Below are 17,408 nucleotides of genomic sequence, written 5' to 3'. Positions count from 1 at the left end.
GCGAAATTAGTGATATTGATAGACTTGCACTTTCAGCATTAAGCAGCAAAGGGTTCAGTCGTCCATGTACATGTCTGGCAAGCGAAACACGATTTACTCGATGTTTACATGGAAAGGACGGTACCGCACAATTTCCTTTACACCGTGAAAACTGTCGTGGGATCTACAAACAGGAGGACGTGGATCGCTCATTAAACATTCGTCTCTCATTAAACCAGAGTGCGATCCAGCTCCTTAATTCGGCGATGAGGAGTAATTAAGCGGCGCAACTCGGAGTGGGGGAGACAGAGAGCTGAGGGGGCACTTTGTTTCGCAGTAAACCGGGTTTAATGACTTCATGTAAAAATACCCCATCGACTTTACGATATAGCTTTCCATCCACCTCTCCCTCTCTCTGTGCCAGCTTCAGCTTCGGCTCTAGCTCCAGCGGACGCCTGTCTACGTTCCATGGAAATCCTCTCGCTCTCCTCTTAGGGGTTTTCGGCTACGACCATAATTTTATAGTTTTATGTAAACTGTATCGGGCCATGAAACACGGAAAGCTACGATGCCTTGATGGTGATTGGCGTGCATGGCGAGATAGAGAGGATTCTACGGGTATAAAAATTTCACGATGCTCGGCACCGGTCGGCTTTGACACGCAATTCTTTTTTGCTCGTCGCCTCGAGACGTCGTAAATAAGTGATAACTGTATCGCGGGTTCTCTGGCGAAACAAAAGATTAAACCGCATCGACCGCGATCATCCGTGTCACTCGCTAAGATGTTGACTGCGCGAAAAACCGCAGACAATGATCAAATCACCTGATGACAGAGCATCGGTTGTTTATTTGCTGGAAATGATAAAGACTTCGTGAATAAACGCAACTGTCAAATAAGATGACAATCAATATCGCGGTGAATATTTAGAATAATAAAGCTACATTCGGGTTTAGGTGACCTTGAAATATGTTGTCAGTACATACAGAAAAATAATCAAATTTCATCCATGTCGGTTAACGTTGCATTAATCATTTCAAGAATTCCACATAATGACGAAAGTCGCAGATATTCAATCTTGTTAGAGAATTTCAAAAACTAAAAGAAACTTAAAATGACGGCCTTGACAACATACTTCAAGTCATCCAAATCGGAGATAGCTCCATTAGTCTAAATATTTACTAATGTGGCATCGATGAACTCTAAAGGTTATTTAGATTTGTTTTGGAATACTTAGATGGTCATAGATTTGAAATAATAATTTAATAAAACAGCCACCAATATTTTAACATATTATGAGTTTATAAAAGCTGAGAATTAGTTAATCATTTTACGAAAAACGTTCTAAACAATATCCTTATCATTCAGTATTCATTCTATTGTGGTACTTAGCAACAATTCATTTACCATCATTGTGTACATCAAAAGCCACCTAAAGCCACATTTTTCGTCGGGTTTACTAATAATAAAGCATTTCCCTATCTAATATCTTAACGAATACAACATACTAGTCGTAAAAGAAGTTCATTTTCTTTTGAATTTTCGTTTGGATTATTTATTTTTTATTCAGTGTTAATAATATTTGATTAATAAATATAGTTTCACTAAGTTTTATTGTTTTCAGTATATATATAATTACTACGGAGCATCTTCCAAATCCTTCGATAGCTCAGTTGGTAGAGCGGTGGACTGTAGTTGGAATGATTGCGTACGGACATCCATAGGTCGCTGGTTCGAATCCGGCTCGAAGGAATTTTTTTCTTCTCCGCGATATTTTGGTTTTATTTAAACAAAAATATACTGGACGCATTAAATTCTATATTTTGACAAATTTTATCAAATATTTTGAATTATAAATGATAGATATGATATATTTCTTAATCGGTAATCTATCAAGATTGGAAATTAACTACAAAAATTATCATTTTGTTTGTAAATTATTAGACTTATTAATTATTAATAAAAGCAATGTTCTATAATAAAAATACACTAGTAGAAAATGTACAGAAAACGAGACATGAGTGGTTATTTTAAAACCAGCGAGAACTATTTTTAGGCAATGTATATTTAGCAATATTTACTTTTATACCAGAGCTTAGCATGGTGAACTAAATTCCAAACTATGGCAGTAAGCAAAGAACAGAATTATATTGATGTTATTATATTCGTAGTCATTGGGTAAAAGAATGTTTCAATAAACCACTCTGGTAATGATGAATTAATCACAATTACAATGCAGAAAAGTACATTCAAAAAGTAGAAACGTAAGCTTATAAACAAAAGTGAATGAAGAAGAGAATTGTTTTTTCTTTCTGTATTTTTGGCGCACATTTAAAAAAAAATGTTAGCACACGGTGTCCCAAGTCATCAATAGATTTATCATGATAGAGATTTGAAAAAAAAATCAATTCAAAAAGTAGAAGGTCCCACCGAGATTTGAACTCGGATCGCTGGATTCAGAGTCCAGAGTGCTAACCATTACACCATGGGACCTCTTGAAAGGGGTAGTTTTTCTTACCCCTTTCGTTGAGTGGATGCCGCTCCCAAAATATTAGAGAAGTCTTAAAAAAAAGGTGCAGGTTCCACCGAGATTTGAACTCGGATCGCTGGATTCAAAGTCCAGAGTGCTAACCATTACACCATGGAACCTCTTGACGTACCGTCGACTTATATACGACTGTATCGTGTACATACGTACACATCTTAATAATACGTGCCACTACAAAAAACGAAAAAGGTTCCACCGAGATTTGAACTCGGATCGCTGGATTCAAAGTCCAGAGTGCTAACCATTACACCATGGAACCTTGCGGTCGTTGCCTGCTGAATGAGAACACACTTAGAACATTATTATACTTATAATAAGTCTATTTATAATTGTCTCCGACTGTATTATTTAACTCCAAAGCTGACAATGCAAAATGACGTACAATATAGGTCTTCAAGATCTCTAATATAATTGTTTATTTAAATTACAAAATTTATAATTCATTAGAATTCGAAAATCACTGACATATGAAAAAAATGTTTATTTGAAAATGATTTAAAAACACTCATTGTTGATTCTAGTTAAAAGACGAAGGGATAATAGACATCTTTAAATGTAAAAATAACAATGCTAATACATCTTTCAGTTTTTCAATTATTATGAAATTGTTATTAATGTTTCAGTAATAAAAAAAACGTAGGTCCCACCGAGATTTGAACTCGGATCGCTGGATTCAGAGTCCAGAGTGCTAACCATTACACCATGGAACCATCTGAATCCGAGGTTGCTTCATATTTTTCAGCATTTGCAAATTTCACTTCAATATTTTTGCCACGAAAGTATAAAAAGCAAAGGTTCCACCGAGATTTGAACTCGGATCGCTGGATTCAAAGTCCAGAGTGCTGACCATTACACCATGGAACCTCTTGTTTAAACATTTCTCGAAGCACATTGTTAATGTCTACGCTACTGAGAAGATTTAAAACATTCTGTAAATAACAGAAATGCAAAAATCAGGTTCCACCGAGATTTGAACTCGGATCGCTGGATTCAGAGTCCAGAGTGCTGACCATTACACCATGGAACCTCGTGTTTAAACATTTCTCGAAGCACATTGTTAATGTCTATACTGCTGACAAGATTTAAAACATTCTGTAAGTAACAGAAATGCAAAAATCAGGTTCCACCGAGATTTGAACTCGGATCGCTGGATTCAAAGTCCAGAGTGCTGACCATTACACCATGGAACCTCTTGTTTAAACATTTCTCGAAGCACATTGTTAATGTCTACGCTACTGACAAGATTTAAAACATTCTGTAAATAACAGAAATGCAAAAATCAGGTTCCACCGAGATTTGAACTCGGATCGCTGGATTCAGAGTCCAGAGTGCTGACCATTACACCATGGAACCTCTTATTTAAACAATTCCCGATGAACATTGTTAATGTCTACGCTACTGACAAGATTTAAAACATTCTGTAAATAACAGAAATGCAAAAATCAGGTTCCACCGAGATTTGAACTCGGATCGCTGGATTCAGAGTCCAGAGTGCTGACCATTACACCATGGAACCTCTTGTTTAAACATTTCTCGAAGCACATTGTTAATGTCTACGCTACTGACAAGATTTAAAACATTCTGTAAATAACAGAAATGCAAAAATCAGGTTCCACCGAGATTTGAACTCGGATCGCTGGATTCAAAGTCCAGAGTGCTGACCATTACACCATGGAACCTCTTGTTTAAACATTTCTCGAAGCACATTGTTAATGTCTACGCTACTGACAAGATTTAAAACATTCTGTAAGTAACAGAAATGCAAAAATCAGGTTCCACCGAGATTTGAACTCGGATCGCTGGATTCAGAGTCCAGAGTGCTGACCATTACACCATGGAACCTCTTGTTTAAACAATTCCCGATGAACACTGTTAGCGTGTGGCCAATTGACAAAGTTTATAATATTCAATAACCAGCTGTGGAGCAAAAATCAGGTGCCACCGAGATTTGAACTCGAATCGTTAAATTCGGAGTCCAGAGCGCTGATTACTTAACCACACATCTTCTCATTAAAAACATTTTTATCATTCAATTTATCGAACATGTTCTGTAATCATCCATATACACCCACGTTTACTGGGACTGTCTGCGGTCAGTGCAGGGCTCGTAGCGGGAAATATTTACATGGAAATTAAATGGTTTCAAGAAGTGCACATACTGATGTTACTAGTGCTTTCGTAGGGAACGAGTCAAGGATTTATGAAGGTCAACTTTGATTTTTTGAATGGAACTATATATTTTTTTAATGCACCAATCGATAAAGTTTTTATCCCCTATAAAAAAGTATTATGCTATATCGAGAAATGATTGCTTCAAGAGTTACTTTAATTTAAATATTGCTAAGAAGACTACAATTCCTTCACATCGATCAATGTACGCAAAGCTTCTGCGTAAAAACTTTATTCTCTATCCAAGATTTCCTTTATAATATTTAAATTCAGACAACTGCTAAACTAATCATTTTTCAGGCGACCTTTACATACGAAAACAACAAATAAGAGCAGGAGGTGGAAGTATTATACATATTTATGTAGTATTATACATATTATATTAAACTAACACTTAAATACAAATAGAAACTGAATAATGTACACTAGATATAGAGTTATATACATATATGTATATATAGTTCAATAATAAGATGCCTAACCTTACTTAGTCACAGTACTTTCTTAAACACTATCACACTATAATTTTGCAATAACTATATTAATCGTCTGTCACTTACAGTTTTAAAACACACAGTTAATAATATAGAAAAACGTTCACTGTGCCCATAACTCCAGTAACCAAACAGTATATTCTTTATAAACACTAGTTTATTTGACTGACTTTGGAAGGACGTCGTGTCGAGTTGAAGGCTATACTCGAAGTGAAAAGAAAAAGAAAACGGAAAGGCAACGTGGAAAAGTCCGTTGTCCACTTGAGATAAAGGACCAGGGCTGCGTTCTGTTTCTTACCCTGGCAGTTAGGTATACGAAACACTCACAGGCCCATGGGTCCCCTGACATCTGGTGTATTGTCACAGCCAGTGATTCTCACACGTAACTTAATTCAATTTTGCTTTCTAGCTAACGCATTGTTACTAACAATCCAACACAATTCACATCCTACGCACTCGCACGTCGTGCCGATCGTCAGTTCGACTGCCGATCGTCATTTCAACTGGTGACGCATACATCACATTTTAACAGCGGATACGACACCGCAACAATTCTTGGATTTTGAGTTCTTTCCAGAACTGTTTTATTTCAACAATTTCAACACGAACTCGTCGGTTATCCGAGCAACCATGTACCCGACGTATATTCGACTGTATGAATGAGAAGGTTAATCGTTTATAGTATCATTACCGTGACTACGTCTCACACGATGAAGCAATCATCGTGATCGCGGTCCAGTGACTCGGGGAAGCAGTGTGGCGGTGCGACGTGGTCGCGCGTCACCCTGGAAACCACTCAAATTAATTTCAAGTCAAAGCATATTCTTCGATTTGACGTGTTCTTAGCTGACATCCAATCAGACCGCCCCCTCGCGGACTGGCGCGCGCGTGTACTGGCCGGTTTGACCCCTCGGCCAGGAACCACACCCGGGTTCCTAGGCTCCTGGGTTCCCGGACTCCCGTGTTCCCGGGCTCCCGGACCGCAACACCCTCGATTCCATTTCTCTGTTATACTTTTCCGCGTGTACAATGGCCCTCCTTACGGTTCGCTGATCCTTGACTGACAGGAGAGCCCGGCGCGGCGCGCACTTGTGCGCCGAGCGGATCGAGCAACGCGCGCTGTTACGCTCGGTAGGTGGGGCTACGTCAGCCAGGATGACAGCCGACAGAGCAAGTGTTATTGTTGAATCGGATCCCGACCCGAGGATGATTCAGGCCCGATCGAGGGGTTGCCTTGCGTTTAATTAATTCAGTAATTGGAGGACACGTTTAGGCGCGGTTCTCTGCGCTGGGACCTGGTCCCCGGGTCCCCCACCCGCAAATTAGACCACGATGCGAGATCGACCTTTTAATCGCGTGATTACTTCTGAATGCAGAGTACCCTGCAATAGATTGTCTTGCGTGGAATCGTGGAACCGCGCGTTTATGCATCCTCGATACACTGCGGGCAAAAGGAAGTGTAAAATTCGAATTTCTCGTATATGACTATCAATAACTTTACCTCTAGAGATGGTTTTTCAAATGTTGATAACATTCACCTAATCTGGGGCATCCTCACCACACTATACGACTTCTTGTTTATTCGTCTTTTTTGACATAATGCATTAACAATACATCTTTTCGACACGAGCAGACAAAAGTAAGTTCAAAGTCTTATGCATTGTAAGACTATCAACTTTCGCTTCATTTCTGTGAATACATTTACTTGAACTAACATTCGCATCCCCTTTTCAAACTCTTAGGAAAAATCAGAATAAGAAAAAATTTTATTTGATTGACTAAAAGTTTCCGTGTGATAAAAACATTTACTTGTATCTCAGAAATTTCCAAATGTCATAAATGAATAATCTTCACAATTTATTCAAAATGGAACAGTATAGAAACAGAGCTTGGTAACAGTTTTAAGAACAAATATTTCAAGTACTATTTTATATAATCGTTGTTTTACACAATGCAAATAAAATACTATTTTGAAAACTTTTTCTAACGAATAAATTATTTTAGAAGTGTACTTATGATTTTAACTAAAATAGGCTATTTACTATTTCAAATAGTATTTTACCCAGCTCTGTGTATAGAAACCAAAAGCAAACATATCATACGTGATATTACCGGTTTTTTAAAGTGTCGTGTGGTAATATTCCCTCCTTTCCTTTCGTTGAATAATAAAACCTTTCAGCGTCTCGTTCATAAGCACATCACTTTATTTGCACTGTTGCGCAAAGTTGTAAATTGTGTTCGCAACCCACGAATATTTATCGTACCCTCGTTCGAGGACGATTATGCCTTTATGGTTTTACAACGTGTCCCACGAGCGACGGATTCTTTTTATCTCTGGTTCGATTGGACGTGGATTCGCGACTCGTTTCGTGAACGAAGCCCTTGCCTTGTACGCCTGTTCCCTTCGTACGTCGCTTTATCGTCTATCCCCTTAACCCGTGTGTACACTTATTTCATGCTCGGTAAAGCACCGGGACTTCGAAGGAAACCAGCTTTCTTATTTGATAACGGGTAAAGAAATTCGTCTGAAATTCTCTGGCGAAACATCTTTTCGTGTTGTATAACTTGAAGTATGTATTACCTTGTGAATATAAGTTTCGAGTACTTGTGATCCCTTCGTTATCCTTTTAACTGGGGATCACGAGTTACTCCTAGATAATCACACTTATTTTTTGAGACATGTACTCACACTCGGGTCCCAGAAACCCAAAGTTCTTATTTAGAAAAAAAAAACAAAAAATGTGAATATTTAATGTAGTATTCACCTCGATGTTTCACTAAAATGCAGTAAATGACCCGTACTCTAACTCAACTAATTGCAGACTGAATTTACATAACTTGACGACACAAACAAGCCACTCATGCGCATGTCACGTTATAATTGATGACGCTCATGGGTTCCCGAGACCCAACGGTGCAGTTCCAGGGTTAAAAATTGAAGGTCACCTACATTTCTAAAAGAATAATACAGATAAAGAAAGATTACAGACACCTTTACATTGCTTGCAAACACAGTATAACTTTTTCCTCTTTCATTTTCCTCTAATGTTTACTATTTGAAAAAAAACGCTACCCTGTACACTTGTACATATAATCATGAGAAAATACATATGTCTTCCTGTATATGTACCTCTGTACTGAAGACGCGGGCGTTCTCTAACGACAAATGACTCTCTTTTTATTCGAACATCTCTCTCTCTCTCTCGCGTTTTCGAGTTTGAAATCAAATAACAGTAGAACGCACCTTCCGTAGAGTCATCTTCCGATGACGGACTAAAACACTTTCGATGCCATTGCAATCGGGTGAAACTGAATGCTTACAAAAATATCAGAACACAAGGGTGATACACCGGTGGCAGACATTTCCACGAAGCGCTCGTTGACAAACAATGTCCGCGGTCTGTAAACACCGCGTCAACGGACGGACAAACGGCAACGGTCAAGCCGCGTTTACCAACAAAGAACAAACGGGTTCGGCGGCAACAAACATTTTCTCTGCTCGCGAGCTTATTTTTTTAATTAACGCACAACAAGCGGCATGCGTTGACTCACTGTTATCCCCGCCCCCTGCCCCTTCCCTCCGCAAAATGCTTTGGCTGCAACTCTCTACTCCGAAGCGCTGTTGGCTTGTTGGCGCGCGAGCGCACGCGCCCTTGGCTATGTCACGGCTGCGGCCTCGAACTACAATGCAGGAAGTGCTCGGTACCGAGGCGCATCCCGTTGCACAAAAGCCGCGTGCAACCTGTGCAGTTGCTTGAGAGATGCCCCACCGGCGCGTTTCTCCCGCTAATGAATTCCTCTTTATGCCGGCGAGTAATTGGTACCCCGCATTATTCTCAATCAGCGGTACTGTCCCCGTCCCTGAGGAAGGATCGGGAAACAGGGTTGGGGGTAGATGGTCTGGTGGGAAGAAAGGGTGGATCGCAAGAATCAGCGGGACGGAGAGAGAGGGGAGAGAGAGAGAGAGAAACGCGGAAAACGACTGGGACAAAGGGAACGGCAAGGACAGAGGTGGAAAGAGGGATGGAAGAAAGTTGCGTATCAGGCTACCAGGGTGGATCGAATAGGGCGAGGGAGGAGGGAGATAGGAAGAGAAACGCGGGAAAACCGCAGCCAAAAGTGCATCGGTGGAGGAAGCTTTGCTGATTTACGTGGAGCAGTTGCTAGGAGGGCATTAATATTCGTGACGGAATATTAAACCGCGAGCGTCAATGGGCAGAGCTTCAAAGGGATTTTCCGGCCTCGCTGGAGAAGCGGAAGAAAAAGCGGAGGGGAAGAGAGAAAGAGATAGATCGACGTTCCCGTGAGATTATGAGATTCTCGTTAAGTGTCACGTGTAAAGAGTTCTTTCATACGCGGAAGCGCGCCGACCCCGGCAACGACGCCGACGACACGCTCGTTTATAAAATACCGGCACATAAAGAGACGCGAGGATTTATCGGATGTCCCAGGGTTCGCGGAAATTCGATTTAAAGTCGGCGGCAGGCCGGGCCTGGGTTAGGCGACACACGTCCGCCGGATTTCATTCGAGCCCCGCACCGCGTTGGCATTCGTGCATGCTTCGTAATTTCGTCGGCTCAATATTTCCCTGAGATATATATTTCTCGTTCGACGACAGATGACAGGGGAAATTAATTCGAGCGGTTCCCGCTGTCGAGTTTCTATCTTGCCTTTGTCGAATGAGAAATGGCCTGCTGGCGGTGTCTCATAAGAATTCGAAAAATTCGATTGCTAACTGTAATGTATCTACTATTCATTAATTATACACACCAGCTCATATTCATATAACTCTTTGTTTATTATCCATTCACTAGGTTCACACGACCGACTCTCGTGTATAATCAATTCATATACACATATACTCTGCTGTTTTTAATGACATGAAAAAATGTTCGGTAAATATTGACAGAAGGGGGCCCAGCTCCGATTGCGTTGCCTCAATAAAATGTACAATCAAAAAGCATGAAAAATCAATTTGCGAAAATGATTCGATAAAGAAGATAGCCAATTTGAAAATTCCAATAAATACTACACGATTCATTTTACCGTGGAACGGCGCACGTTGAAATTTGTTCATTGCAGTCAGCATCGTAAACAGGGAAACAGCTTGTCAGCAATTACTCGGACAATATTCAATTAATTAATACGATATTTGCTGTAACTGGTAAACGAGAACGTTTACATTACACTGTTTCAGCATGGGCTTTTAATCATACGTAACCTGACACAACAATATTGAAATAACATAGAAATCAGCTTCATTGGCGAACCGTGAATCTTTATCCATATTCCCATTTTCACAAATTATTTTGCAAAGATAACGAATTTGTTGTATTGTATATCTTTGGTCAGTTACATTTTGCCTTAGAAAACATTCGAAATCATATGTATAATTTATATAAGAACCAGACTAAGAAAAAATTATTTTTTTAATTTTAATTAATTATAAGTGAACTAACCAATGCGAACTCATGATGCTAATAATTATGAATAATATTCATCGATTTAGATGAAATTTTACTATCTTAAACTACGTTTCCATTTACCATTTAGATAGAGACGAATATTATATATATTTGAATTGAAACATTGCATTAGAGTACTTTATGAAGGTCCACTGAACGGTTAATTTGTCGAGAATAGCTTAATTTCTATGACCACCAGTGAACTCACCAGGTCAAAAGTAGAAAGAAGCGAAATAACTGCATCCTGAAACTGATTCGAAGACATCCGACGTTCCTGGCACTGACTAACGAGGCTGTGGAGTTCCCAAGAGGAAAAATAATCTTTCGTTAAATGTCAATTTAACACGGAACACCAATTCCAGCGTAAAACGTTAGGTTCGACTCGCGAAACCGCCGGCGGGAGCAACTACTGCAGCGGCATGATTCGAATAAGGACATTAACGAGATAAGGCAGCCGGAGAGGGGTTGTTCTGGTAATAACGAAGAGCATTTTTATAACGAGGATCACCATCGCAAGATCATCTCAGGAGAATAAGAGAGTAGTGGGGGTTGGGGTGGAGAAGAAGAGTGTAAGAGAAAGCACGACGGAGCAAAAAGACAATGAAGAAGAGACGACCACGATCCAACGTCTCCGGGCATCGTCGTCCCCGTCGTCGCGGGGGGACTTAATTATCTAATTAATTAACCTCAATCAAAACGATGAGTAATTTCTCGGTTCGCTGGCGCCTTTGCCAGCGTCGAGACTTTCTTGTCACGCTGGCTGGGGCCCCGAATCACGGATGAGTTCACGGCAAATCGATTATGTCTCGATGCTATTGCCCGCCTCTATTTAGGCGCAGTACGCACCGCCCAGGATTCTCAATCCTCCGGCGTTATCCTGTTTTCGCTGCTCGACCAATTTGCCCCTGGTAGCTCTACTGCTCCCTCCCTCCGTTCCGCATCCTTTTGCTACCGAGTCCTTTATCTTCGGCTTTTACGCCGATCGCGCGATAACTCGCTCGTGAAACGACCAGACGACGCGAGTTCGTTTTAGCCTCGGCTCTCCAGCTCTCTCGCCTGGAAACTGCATTCCCGCTTGTGACACCGTAAAGGCGGCCAACAAGACAGAGTAGCTCCTACGCAAACTTCTCTTAGCAACACGTGAGACTCTCTGAAATTATCTCCCTCCCTCTTCTCATCTGGAAAGCAATTTTGGTCGATTTATGAAAATATCGGGAATTTGGGGAAAACAATCTTTGATAGCGGGCAAAGCAATTTTTTTGAAATCCTTTGGCTAAACGTTTAATTATGTTGCTTAATGCTTTCACAGTCTTGTCACTCGCAATTGAGGACAACAAATACTACGCGTAAAATTAATTGGAAATGTTTATGAAACTTGTAAAACATCACAGTGCAGTCTACTGAGGATATAATTGTCTACTGCAGAGCGTTCAACGAGATGGGTCACCAGACACAAACAAACGCACGTGGTGGTGCTAGGGCACTTGCCCTTAACGGAAGAGACTATATCCGCCGGGTCACCCTGCATGTCCAGTGTCGCAAAATAAGGGGATTTGACTCGAAGTGAGGGGAATACACTTGCCATCTCTCTGCCAGTACCTGATTAGTCACGTGACATTGCGACATATGCAAGACAGAGACAAAACGCATCACGTGACCAGGCCCTGGCGAGAGCATGGGAGAATAGTATCGTAGAAGGGGAAGGATAGAGTGGGAGACAAGTCTTATTCTGGCGACACAGGTCATATCACCTAGAGGAGAAGATAAGCTTAGGGTGGAATGCACCCTCGGGAGGAGGGGTGAATGCATTTACCTATTAATCGCATGATTCCGTCCAATCTAACCCCATTTTCACTTCCAAGCATATTTTTCAGTATATTTCACGTTTGCATATTTATACTTTTACAAAGAAAAATTTGTGGAAACACTTATTTTAAAAAGAATAACAATTTTTAAGGAACCAGTGTTTAGGCAGGCACATTAATTGGAGGCACACATACTAACACTTTTAACTTGCAAACAATATTCTAATAGACAGAAAGAGTTTGAGAATCGATATAAATTTTGAACAGATGGAATTCAAATCAAATAATTCATTCATTAATTCATGAATTGACGATCCTGTAATTAATAATTGACAACTTGCGACACAGCCAATAACTGGCCGCTGCTTTTCCCGCGCGCGTTACCACGTGCATATTTTGTTTCCGTCTGGTGATCGTCTCGTTGAACGGACTTTAGTGCTCTTAAAGGCGTTTATGGTCTTTCACGATATTTACGTTCAGATGTCTGGACTGTAGACTTGTTAAAATTGCTACTGTATATGTATGTACAATGCAGGTGAATATGGGAGGGATAAAATTAAACAGGTAGAGTCATCCGACAGGTTTACGAGCGTAAACGACGACGACGAACTTGAATACTTAATGCTTGAATAATTAATGCAAGTTTGCACTAGATATTATTTCTCTTTTCTCAAGTTGATTATTTTTCATAGAAAACGTGCAGTGTAATTTTGAACATGGTTTATTGGTTAATTCACCGAAAAAAAGATGTTTTTTTCGACTTATTCTTGCATGTTGAATCATTGCCAGGTTGTTTGTCCTACGATTTTCAATACAGCCTGCATAACAAGTGAACCAACAACCCCTGAAATTGATAACCGATCGAAAAAGTCACAGTAGAACCTCGTTTATCCGAATACGTCGGTGTACACGGCCGTTCGGATAACCGATGAATTCGACTAACAGAGGCTCACTAACTAGTCCCGCCTCCGGCTCTTATTTGTTCCGATAACAGGGGTCGACATTCGGATAATAGAAGTTTGTTGTTTTAGTACATAAAGGTCACGCGGCGGTCCGCTACAGTCCGCGTTTTCTCCTTTGTTTGGAATCGGTGCATGAAAGTCAATCATACATGTTCTATGTACATTTCAGAATACGCATTCGCATAATTACTAGTTATTATAATAGAGACTCGGTTAATAGTTCGTATATACAAGGTGTCCTGCATACTGTGGACCACCGGCTAAAAAGTAATTCTACATACAAAAGTGAGTCGAGAAGAAAGAATCAAGTTTGTTCATATGACGCTTAGTTTTCGAGTAAATCAAGTTTCAAAATTGGACGACGCGTCAAACAGAAAAATTCTACACTTTCTTTTCGACTTGCGTGTAGAATTACGTCCTAAATGGTTGTCCACGGTGCGCGGGCACTCCGCATAAGGATTAATATTAATTGGTACGGATAAACGAGGTTCACTGTACTTGTCATAGAATCTCATGCCGCTCGAACTATTTATCCAATTCACTGCCCTCGCCCTACGAAATAATAATACCAGGCTCCCCATCCGAAGAAACTCAAATTCCAACTGTCTTCAGTCACGGGCTCTCCCCGCGCGATGCGTCGCGACGCTTCGCAAACGCTTCCACCCCCGTTGAATCCACCCCCGTGTGTACCAGTGTAACTGACGTTTCTGACACGTCAAGTGGATCCGCCGTTCCGTTCCACCGTAGAAAACCGCGTCGATATCGGCTACTGTTTTACATAAATCGCGGTGAATAGCGGGAGGTAGCAGGGGAGCTGGAAATCGCGGGAGGGTGACACAGCCGGAGATTCCTCTAAGTGATCCTCGAGTGTTTTCGCAGTCAGGCGGCGGTGTTTGCGCGCTGAATTCGGCCGCGAGCGTGTCGCTTTTTAAGCTTGGTTTAACCCTGCCCGCGGGGCCCATTCCGTGGCTAACTTCGTATTTAGTTAGCCAAGCCAGGGGGTCGTCAGGGCCGTTGGGAAACGACAAGTGGTGCACACTCCCCCCGCCCCCAAATACTGCTCCTCTGGATCCATCCTCTTCGCTCGTCGGTGATGATCTACCACCGCGCCGCCGCACCCCGGCCTTTCATGTGTTAATTCCTGTTTATTTAATCGAATGCTGACGCGGATCGGCACCGCGAAAGGGCGTACGATCGCCCGGGGATTAATTTCTAATATGGTTTATTGTGACCAGACGCTCGAGTGCGGATTGTTTGAACAAATGCGGCCATATCAGCCACGCAAACAGGATTCGTACCCCAGTCGCCGATTTTTTTTCATTCTCGTGCGTTCTCTTTTCGTGTTTTTTCCTTCTTTTTTTTGTTATTTGTTACTTCCCTTTCCGCCCCGTGCCACGTCGCGTCGCGCCGCGCCGCGCCCGGGATTAGGCTCGGCGATGTGTTGCAGAGCGCGCGCGACCGATCCGGCATGGCACCACGCCGATGATCGATTCTTGTTTGCGAGCCGGCGCGCGACAGATTGTACCCTCGGAATTTGTTGCGGCGCGCTGAATCTTTTAACGGCGATCCGGTTTCTCGGTAAATTACGGGCTTGTTTGGACTGGCTCGAGAATCAGCGAGCATTCGATCGCCGAGACTTCGTAATCGAACCTTTTACAGGCTATATTGTAGTGTTGACGGTGATCTGTAGGTGTTTACCGAACTTCAGACGTCACGAGATGTTTTCTTCGGTCTTTCGATTGGAACGATAGCGCATATTGAAATACAGAACTTCACAATGTTACAGATCACAGTAATGGGCAGCGTCGAATGCTTCTGTAATTGAAGTGGGTGAGACCGGGACCAAAAGTTACCAAGTTAAGTTATTCTGCTCATTATTTGTAAAAAAGGAGAAGTACGCGTGATTCGTTTTCAGTTGTTTTTGTTATAAAAGTTATGTTACAACAATACCTAATTTATATTTCGCATTCTACGAAAAAAATAAGGTACAAGTTGATGAAGTGTTTGTCACTCTAATATCTTTGCCTATCACTGGAGTATCATTAATAGAATAATGAAATTACATTCGATTTAATTAAAGGCTTTCTGTTTCTTTTACGATAGCAAGAAGCTGCTAGAAACTCCAATGTTGAATGAATACAGAAGTTTTTGTAAAAATTAAATTAGTTAATATCCAATAAAAATGATGTAATATCTAACAGAGTAAAAACAGAATAATTTAGTATTCATCTTAATATAAAATATTATTATCTCACTAAACATTTTGCATGTGTCATGAAGACTATGAAATCTGAACGTGGTCTGCTCACTGGCAGTTGCAATAATAATATAAAGATTTCGAGCGCTTTCACTCGGAGCTACAAAAGTCGTGATTCGCATATCGCAATATGTGTGTAATAAGTGAATTGTGATTCATGTACCTCCGTGTGAAAGCTGTCTTACCGTTCAGACGTGAATATTTTCACTCTGCTTGTGGAAAAAACCTGAATAAAACTGAAACTACCTTGATTAAGAATTAATAGATAACAATTATTTAGTGAAGGATATTGCAGAAGTATATTAGAAAGATTTGTCGATTGTGCGATTAACAAATATTTCAAAAATAACGAGAATTACGTTGAAAGAACAACAAGGTGGTCGCTCAACAGTCGCAACTATTATAAAGAGTTACTGTAAAATGCAAACAAGATCAGAAATAATGGAAAAAAATGGTTACTAGAATATACGAAAGTATAATAAAGTATAAATTAATAAATAAAGTATGAAAAAGTATAGATTACTAACAATAGCAATTTCCTTATGTCTTGTAGTTCTGTCACAGGGTATACAATGATCAGTCAATTATTTTATCCTAAATACAGCTCAATTAATCGGTATTTAGCTGCCTGCTGATTCGATATAACACGGCGAGTAGAATATACGGTACCGATTTTCTCGATAAATGTATAGGGAATGGCCATCGCGACAGTCGCAGAGATGAAAATAATAAAGCTCGATTGTGCAGCGCGCACTGTTGCATTCGTGGCGCTGATAACCTGATTCCTTTTTATATTCCGGCATTAAATCGACGCGACGGAAGACAGAATGAAATACACGCGCGACATTTAGCACCGTATTTAATATGCGGACGTATTTTCCGCGTTTCTTTTTATTTACCAGGAAAATCGCGCGTAACGCGCGGAACGTGTTATTATCGTGCGATATATCGTCACGGTCCTCTCCTACCGATGATAATTTCGCGGTTCCGAATCGAACCTCGTAAAATTATAAAGCCCATACTCCGCTAAAAGCCCGGGCGCCGCGGACCAATTAGCATCTCCGTAAATCAACGGAGAATTACTTTACGAGCCGGACCCGATGAAATCGCCAGGACGTTTCGCCTCGCTCGACCAAGAATGATCATAATAATTCGCAACGCACACGTTGTCCCGATTTCTTTTCCGGTTTTTCATCCCAGTTCTTTTCATTTGCGGATCGCCAGCTATCTCAGTTGCAACTTGTTATCGCCAACATTATCAGCGACACTCTCAATCGTTGTTATTACGAAAACCGATCGATAACGCAAATTAAGTGGTCGGGTTCGCGTTGTTACACTTTGATAACAAACCAGCCGGTAAGACCGCTTTCCTCATTTCCAACGGAACCCTAAATCGGTTTGTAACGAGAGTATTAATTGGCTCGATTTGAGGGGAAGAAGTTACCCTCTCCCTGCTAGTACCAGATTAGGCATGTAGCATCGAAATTCGTCACGTGACCGGCCCGTGGGGGGAAGCGTGAGGGGAATAGCATCGTGGAAGGCGAAGGGTAGAGTGGGAACAAAATATTTTTTCAAATAATCGCAATAAAATGGTTAATTTTCGTGAAGATACGTTGGTGCATAAGTGAAATTTCTGCGCCTATGGAGAAATTTACCAAAGAATACTTATCGATGGACCATAAATATTAAAAAAGTATTACGTAACTGTCAACAGGATTCAATCGTAACGAC

The 17,408-nt window shown here is 40.9% G+C and overlaps 1 long non-coding RNA gene and 12 other non-coding genes across 13 annotated transcripts in view; 1 reads left to right on the top strand and 12 right to left on the bottom strand.

The window, feature by feature from the left end:
• The window catches only part of LOC143207599 (uncharacterized), a 124,695-nt gene that overhangs the window by 92,602 nt on the left and 14,685 nt on the right, over positions 1–17,408 (bottom strand). The gene's annotated exons all lie outside the window — the stretch shown is intronic.
• On the top strand, positions 1,636–1,729 carry Trnay-gua (transfer RNA tyrosine (anticodon GUA)). Its single transcript has 2 exons — positions 1,636–1,672; positions 1,694–1,729. It is a non-coding gene; the product is annotated as a tRNA-Tyr (tRNA).
• On the bottom strand, positions 2,399–2,470 carry Trnaq-cug (transfer RNA glutamine (anticodon CUG)). The gene has a single exon. It is a non-coding gene; the product is annotated as a tRNA-Gln (tRNA).
• On the bottom strand, positions 2,555–2,626 carry Trnaq-uug (transfer RNA glutamine (anticodon UUG)). Its single transcript has one exon. It is a non-coding gene; the product is annotated as a tRNA-Gln (tRNA).
• Positions 2,713–2,784, bottom strand: Trnaq-uug (transfer RNA glutamine (anticodon UUG)). Its single transcript has one exon. It is a non-coding gene; the product is annotated as a tRNA-Gln (tRNA).
• Positions 3,164–3,235, bottom strand: Trnaq-cug (transfer RNA glutamine (anticodon CUG)). Its single transcript has one exon. It is a non-coding gene; the product is annotated as a tRNA-Gln (tRNA).
• Trnaq-uug (transfer RNA glutamine (anticodon UUG)) lies at positions 3,318–3,389 on the bottom strand. The gene has a single exon. It is a non-coding gene; the product is annotated as a tRNA-Gln (tRNA).
• Trnaq-cug (transfer RNA glutamine (anticodon CUG)) lies at positions 3,481–3,552 on the bottom strand. Its single transcript has one exon. It is a non-coding gene; the product is annotated as a tRNA-Gln (tRNA).
• Trnaq-uug (transfer RNA glutamine (anticodon UUG)) lies at positions 3,644–3,715 on the bottom strand. The gene has a single exon. It is a non-coding gene; the product is annotated as a tRNA-Gln (tRNA).
• On the bottom strand, positions 3,807–3,878 carry Trnaq-cug (transfer RNA glutamine (anticodon CUG)). Its single transcript has one exon. It is a non-coding gene; the product is annotated as a tRNA-Gln (tRNA).
• On the bottom strand, positions 3,970–4,041 carry Trnaq-cug (transfer RNA glutamine (anticodon CUG)). The gene has a single exon. It is a non-coding gene; the product is annotated as a tRNA-Gln (tRNA).
• On the bottom strand, positions 4,133–4,204 carry Trnaq-uug (transfer RNA glutamine (anticodon UUG)). Its single transcript has one exon. It is a non-coding gene; the product is annotated as a tRNA-Gln (tRNA).
• Trnaq-cug (transfer RNA glutamine (anticodon CUG)) lies at positions 4,296–4,367 on the bottom strand. The gene has a single exon. It is a non-coding gene; the product is annotated as a tRNA-Gln (tRNA).

This window comes from Lasioglossum baleicum, chromosome 3 (assembly GCF_051020765.1).
Source record: "Lasioglossum baleicum chromosome 3, iyLasBale1, whole genome shotgun sequence".
In the NCBI taxonomy this organism is placed as follows: domain Eukaryota; kingdom Metazoa; phylum Arthropoda; class Insecta; order Hymenoptera; family Halictidae; genus Lasioglossum; species Lasioglossum baleicum.
The sequence above is the reverse complement of the archived record's forward strand: the minus strand, read 5'-3'. Positions and strand labels throughout refer to the sequence as shown.